The 7,243-nt window shown below is 43.1% G+C and overlaps 1 protein-coding gene across 1 annotated transcript in view; it reads left to right on the top strand.

The window, feature by feature from the left end:
• Positions 1–324: 324 nt before the first annotated feature.
• Positions 325–7,243, top strand: part of TANC1 (tetratricopeptide repeat, ankyrin repeat and coiled-coil containing 1) — a 265,490-nt gene continuing 258,571 nt past the window's right edge. The window contains exon 1 of the mRNA XM_027866155.1: positions 325–404. The gene's annotated coding sequence lies outside the window, so the exon portion shown is untranslated. The remainder of the gene's footprint in view (positions 405–7,243) is intronic.

The following is a 7,243-nucleotide window of genomic DNA, read 5'->3' as shown; positions in this document are numbered from 1 at the left end:
GGGAAGGAGGAGGAGGAGGAGGAGGAGGAGGAGGAGGAGGAGGAGGGGAGAAGGAGGCTGGGGGAGCAGGGCGGGAGGAGGGGATGGAGGAAGGTGCCTTCGGGAAAACGCGCAAGGGCGGGGATTAGCGCTGCCAATGAGGCCCCGGTGTTGGCCCTGCTAGGCGGGGAAACCCGGCTCGGAGCAGCCGCCTGGCAGTAGCAGCCTCGGGAGCGGCTGGAGGAGGAGGAGGGGCAGTGGCAGTGGCAGCAGCCCCAGCAGCAGCGGGGCAGAGGCGGCGAGGGGCGGCCGGGGCGCTGCAGGGCTGGGCTGGGCGCTGCGCTGGGCGCGCACGCCGGGACCTCTGAGCCGTGCGCCTTGGGGAGCGAGCGCCCCGGAGGAGCTGGAAACTTTCCCAGCGGCAGGTAACTTGGCGCAGTCCGGGGCGCATGGGGAGCAGCGACGGGACTGGCTTCTTAGGATGATTTTTTTTTTTAAATTCCCGGGGTGTGGGCAGCTGCACGAGCTATGTGCAGGGTAGAAGGAAGGATGGCGTGGGAAAGTTTCTCTCGCCGCCCCCCTACCTTTCTCTGTACACCCCCCGTTCCCAGCTGCCGGGGAATAGGCTCGGACATGTTGGGTGCTCCGCGGAGCCTCAGGTCTGAGCAATAAGTCCGCCCTTTTCCCTTCTCTTCCCTCCCCAGCCCTGCCCTGCCCTGCCCCGCCCCGCCCGGCGGTGCTAGGCCAGCTGTTGGGCTGGTGGGAATGCCCCTTGGGCTGTAAAAGTTTGGGGTCACTCTCCTCAGGCACTTTATCCGCCCCTTTCCCTGGGTTCTTTTTCCTCTTCCCTGTTCTGTTGCCCCCAGGCTTGGCAAGGGCCTGCTAGTACCTGGGGCGGGGAAAGGTGGTGGGGAGGAGGTTATAGAGGAGGTGGGAGGAAAAGGGTACCTGGCACCGCTAGATTGGGGAAAGGACGAGGCGCAGGGGCGTTGGCAATGAGAGTGGTAGGGGTCTCTAAGCTGGAGGGGCAAGTATTGAAGGGAAATAGATGGTCTTGTAAGCCACATCCTCCGTAGAAATTCTCCAACTTTTAAAGAAACAATATGACAACCCCTCCTCCCCCACCATCTCCCCTCCTCCCAACTACTCTCTTCTCCCTCCTCTGTTTCTTTTGTACTGTGTAGGATAAGGATGGTTTGGCTTGGATAAAGGAAAGGAATTGTGTCAAGAGTGTCTACTCGACTCTCGGAGAAGTGCATTTCTTTTCTTAATTTAATGTAACAGTGTAAATCATCTCTTGGGGAGATTAAGGGTATTGACCTCGGGGTTTAGGCAGGGGCACAGTTTCCCAGGGGTGGGGCATTCCAAAATTTAAGCCTAGAAAGGAAACCCTAAGCGTTGGGTGTTCTCTGTAGATCAAAAAAGTCTATTTAACTCTCTTTAAAAGTTTACTTGTTTTATTATGCTAGACTTCTGCCCGGAAATGTGGTGATTGATAGCCACTAGGAGTGGCAAGAACCCGCGGGAACCTAACCATAGTCATCCACCCCCACTCTCACCTTTGTTGGTACTTAGGAGCATAAATGGCTGTACCTGGAATGATGTCATTGGAGGTTATCCGCAAACTCCAAATTTCTTAACTTTGAGAGCAGAAAAGGGCCTTGGGCAGTTAGTCCGCTTTAATCCTGAACTTGACTGACACAGAATGCCCCATCACCTTTAGTTGAAAACTGGAGGACGCGGACCCAGCAGTGAGTGAGTTTTGCTCAGAGTATTCCTCAGACTCCCCTGCTGAAAGGAGGTGCCTAATTCAAAACCTTTGAAGAAAGGATTAAGGCATTGGCTTTTGTCACTAAATAAGGCTAGTGTATTGATTTTCTTTTTCGGTGGGCTAGTGGGGGAGGAGGATGCCTTAGGAAAGAGGGATGTTTGTGTCTTGGCTCTTCTTTTCCTGTATCATCCTTATGTTTGCCAGGGTGGCACTATAACGCAAGGGGGGAGGGGTGCATATCACTAGTTACAGAGGTAGGAGTAAGTAAAGGCTTCCCCATCTGGCAGAGTAGTATCAGCCCAGCTCCTGGAAAAGTCAGGAGATCTTTGGCCTTTAATAGCTGCCTTTTTTGATTGCTGGGAATGAAAGAATTTGAGTGGCTGAAAGGTGCTCATTAGAGTATTTTGAATGTTTTACTCATGAGACTTGCAAGGAGATTGCACGGAGTACGCTGATTTCTGTGCAAAGTTTCTGTGTGAGCCAGAATGCTTAGTGGGTGTCAGCCAGAGTGTTTTTGTAAGTATATCCTGGTGGTTTTAAAATTAAAAGTATTCACAAGTAAAGGAAATAAATATGGTATCTGACATCCTTCAGTGTTTCCGCCCAGTGTTAGTCCGGTTACTCACCTGCTAAGTGATTCCATTCCAGAGCTTCCTGACTCCTGTGATTTGACAATAAAGGATGGGAAATAGTGTCAGTAACTTGTAGTGAAGTCAGGAAAGTCCAAAAATAAATTTAAGGTTTTCTTTAAGAGACCTGGCCTTGCAGATGTGATGCAACAAACTTAAATTTTGCTAGTAGTTGGAAGTGGTAGATTTCCTGCTTTCTCTGGTTTGGTTAAGCTCTGGAATGTCCATAGTATTATTTCTGTCCATTGTACAGCACAAACATAATTTGATTTTTCATAGCCAGCCTTGCTCAGCTTCCCATAACAGCCTGTAGGGAAGGAACATTTTGTTGGTCTAACCACACTCATTTATTTGGTGCCATTGCAGCTTTGCGATATTGTTGATCTGAGGGCATAATTTTAAGGACAGTGAAGTAATCTTGATTAAATTGTTCATTTTTGTGCAACGTCATCTTCTGAGTAAGGTGTTACTGATTAATACTTCATCTCCCCGGGAAGCACTAAAACTAGCATCCCTGTAAAGAGAGAGCTGTAATCCATAGTATAATTATGCCCGCTAGCATAGCCAGAGGTTAACATTCTGTCAGTGTTTCCATTATACATTTATAATTCAATTGTTAAGGTTTTGTCTGGGTTACAAATGGACTTTGAAGGTCTTAGAGAGTAGCTTTTTTTTTTTAACCTTTCCAAAGTTCAGTTTAATTGAGAAGTTAAAGGGGTAAATTTGTGAATGCAAAAGCTAGCCAAAGGCTTTTTTTGTTTGTTTGTTTGTTTAATTAGGTGAGTAGTGCTGGTTTTGTTTCCAGATTATTTTTTCACCTGTAAAACTAGTAAAAAGCAGCTTCTTTCCCATCCTTTTTTCCTAAGTAAAAAAGGTACCAAAAGGCACATAGGACCAGAACTAGTTGTGTGACCTTGGAGGAATGTCAGTTCACCTTTCTCTGGCTCTTTGCTGTAAATGAAAGGGCTTGGCCTAGATGATGATATTCAGGAAATAACACTGGTTTTGGAGTCATGATATGGGTTCAAATCTTAGAGAAGTCACTTAACTGTTCTGTGCCTCAGTTTCTTCATTTGTCAAAAGAGGGGATTGAGGCTACATGATCTCTGAGGTCTCTTACAGCCTAAAGTTCTGTGATCTCTTAAATCCCTTTCTAATCCCAAAATTATATTAGGAGTGAGCTGAAAACTGGATTTTCTATACTTAGTATCCCCTCCTGGCAGCTTTTATCGAAAACAAGCATTTATTAAGTACCTAGTGTTTGCTAGGCACTGAGTTTGGCCTCTTCGATTACAAAGAATGAAGTGATCCATCCTCCAAAGAAGCTGTGTAAAATTGAGCAAATAATTTAATTCTCTGAGCTTCAGTTTCCATATCTGTAAAATACTGGTAATAACTTACCTCATGGTATAGTTTTGTGAAAAAGGACTTTGGAGGTGGTCCAGGTCTATGTAAAATGAGCTATAGAGCATCTGAATTCTGATCCAAACTTTGCCACTAAATACCTGTTTGACTGGAGGCATCTTAATCTCTGTAACTTTTCTATGCCTCAGTTTCCTTACCTGGAAAATGTGGCTACATGGTTGACCATCAGGGCTGGGGCTAGAAGATACCTTCCAGATCTTTGATCTGAATTGTGTGTTGTTGCAGTGAGAGTGGGCCAGAGCCTGAGGGCTAGGCAGACTAAGGCTAATCCGTGACAGTTTCCCGTAGCATATTTTTATTTACATTTGTACTGGTTCTCTTAAGAGAACAGGAGTTAACAGAAGGGCTTCATCAGGAATTAAAAACCAGAGCAAAATTTGAAAAAGCAACTTTTTCTTAAAAGGAGTTTCAGAAATTGACTTTCCCAGATAAAGTCATCTGTTTCGAACTAATAATTGTATATTTGACAACCTTCCTTGTTTCCTTTTTTCCTCTTTATCTCTTCCTCCCTCCCTTCCTTCCTTTTCTTTTTTCCTTTCTTCTCTCTTCTTTCTTTCTTTCTTTCCTCTCTACCTTCCTTCCTCTCTTTCTCTTTTCCTTCCTTCTTTCCTCTCTCCTCCTTCCTTCCTTCTTTACATCTTTCCTTCCCTCCTTTCCTACCTTCCTTCCCTTCCATCATTGTAACCTAGGCAGCATTCCTAAGATAATTACTTCTGCAATCCACACCTCTTTTAAGAAAAAAAAGTCTTGCACATCTTTTGCCTTTCATCTTGGTATCTTTGAGCCTAATTGCAAAGCCTGGATGAATATCCTATTTCTGTACTGTCTTTCCTGTGTGCTGCTTACTGATGTCTGGATAACTGTGCTTCTGGAGCCCTGGCCTTGTTAAATCTTTCTTTTATGCCGTTGGACTAATGATAGAGAAGTGACAAGTTGCTGGTGACCCATTTTTCCTTAGCAAGCCATCCCCAGATGATTTTGCTGCAGTCAACTCTTCTATTTATGAACTTTAAGGGGCCTTAAGTGCAGTTTGACCCTCATCTTGAAGCGATTACGGATTTTTTAAAAGGTCCTAGAATGAAGTCACGTGGTAAGCTTTAGGCCCTCTTAGGTCTGAACAACTGTCCATGTCCTGCACTCCTGAGAGGGTTTCTTATTTATAAATTTTAAATTTTCAGATGAAATCTTGTTTTAGAGTGAAGATAGTGTTATATACTTACTCTGACTGCTGAAAAAATACCTGTTGACTAGGAGAAAATCAGGAAACCCCCATCAAAGCTGAAAGCCCTCTTATTTTGTTGTGCTGGGATGATATTGAATACAGAGTATAAAATGTTTTTTTAAAATGATTGAGGACTTCATGAAGCTTGCTGTGATTGAAAGAAGACTGAGATTGAGCCTTGGCCCTGATGAATACTAGAATAGATTTGTGACCTCTGGGCAAGTCAGTTAACCTCCTTATGCCTCCCGTTTCCTCATCTGTGAAATGGGGAGAGTAACACTTGCATTGCTTACTTAATAGGATTGTTGGAGAAGGTGCTTTGTAAACCTTCCAGATTTAGCCTGTTGCAGTAGAAAATGCCATGAATTTAAAGTTCATTGGTTGTGGCATTTAGTAACTGTGTAACCTTTGGTAAATCATTGACTTCATTGGATCTTAGGATCATAGATTTAAAGCTAGGAGCTCAGAGACCATCTGGTTCAATGATCTTTATATTAGCTGTTCCTTGTACCCTTCGTCAATTAAAGACTTAGGCTTTATATTATTTTTTATATTCTTTTTTAAATTTTATTTTTTCCATTAACAAAGCATTTATTTTCTGTTCCTTCCGCAACTGGGGGGTGGGAAGGAAAGGCAAAACCCTTGTGACAGATATGCATAGTCAAACAAAACAAAATCCCTCATTGACTGTGTTAAAAAATGTGTGTCTTATTCTGCATATGTAGTGCATCTTCGAGATTTTGGGTCAGCTACATGGCTCAGTGGATAGAGTTCTGGATCTGGAGTCAGAAAGATGACTTGAGTTCAGATTTAATAGCAGACACGTAGTAGCTGTGTGATTCTGGGTAAGTCATTTAATTTCTGTTTGCCTCAGTTTCCTCAACTGTAAAATAGGGATACTAACATAAAAATACCTATTTGCCGAGGTTGTTGTGAGGATCAAATGAAATAATATTTGGAAAATGCTTAACATAGTGCCTGGCACATTCATAAATGCTTATTCCCTTTCACTTTGAGGAGATGGAGGGTGTACTTCTTCAGAGTTTTTGTTGTTGTTTTTAAAATGGCTCTGTTGTATAAATTACTTTCCTGGTTCTGTTTACTTCACTTGAGGCATTTCATACAGTTCTTCCCAATTTTCTCAGAAACTGTTTCTTTCATCATTTCTCATGGCACAATAATATTTTGTCACATTCATAGGCCATAATTTGTTCCTCCCTAGCCCAGTTGGTGAGCACCCCCTTAGTTTCCAGTTATTTGCCACCACAAAAAGATAGGCATTATATCCTTAAAGCAGAACTGGATGAGACTCTCGAAGCCGTAGATGCCACCCCCTCTATTTTACAGATAAGGAAATTGAAGCCGAGTAGGTTAGTGCTTACTTAGCACAGTACCAGGCACATAATAGGCACTTAATAAATGTTTATTGAGTTAAAATGACTTGACCAGAGTTACACAGGTAGTAAGTTGCAGGGCTGACATTTGAACTCGGATCTTCTGAGTTTGGAGCCATTGCCCTTTCCTCTGTATGTGATACAATTCCCACTTACTTCCTTCAGCCTCCTTTCTTAATCTGGAAAAAATAAAGAGAGAACATTCTATACAACTTCTAAGATTCCTTCCAGTCCTATGTCAATGATCTTATGATGTTTAAAGTGTTAAAGAAATGTCATTATTATTAGGATGCTAGAGGGGACAAAGTAGAGTAGTTTTAGTCTTCATTTTGGGCATTTTGGTTAGAGAACCAGGCCTAGAAAGACCTGAGTTCAAATTCACCCTCAGACACTTATTAGCTGTGTGACCCTGGGCAAGTCACTTAACCTTGTATGCTTCAGATTCCTCATCTGTAAAATGAGCTGGAGAAGGAAATGGCAAACCACTTCAGTGTCTTTGCCATAAAAACCCTAAATAGGGTCAGGAAGAGTTGGACATGACTAAAATGACTGAACAACAACGAAATTCTTTGTTCTGACTTTAATAAAGTGATGGGGGAGTAAGGATTTGCAGAAACACAAGAGCTTTAAGTCTGGTGGCAGTAGGCTATCATGGGTAAATGGATATGGGTTGATATTCCAGGAGAGGATTTAGTGTCCCTCCCCCACCAAGGGGAAGAATTTCCACCCACATACATATATCTATCTATCTATCTATCTATCTATCTATCTATCTATCTATCTATCTATCTATCTATCTATCTATCTATCTATCTATCTATCT

The sequence above is a fragment of the Vombatus ursinus genome, unplaced genomic scaffold, assembly GCF_900497805.2.
Source record: "Vombatus ursinus unplaced genomic scaffold, bare-nosed wombat genome assembly UNPS02014779.1, whole genome shotgun sequence".
NCBI lineage: Eukaryota > Metazoa > Chordata > Mammalia > Diprotodontia > Vombatidae > Vombatus > Vombatus ursinus.
Note: the sequence above shows the minus strand (reverse complement) of the source record. Positions and strands in the feature narration are given on the sequence as shown.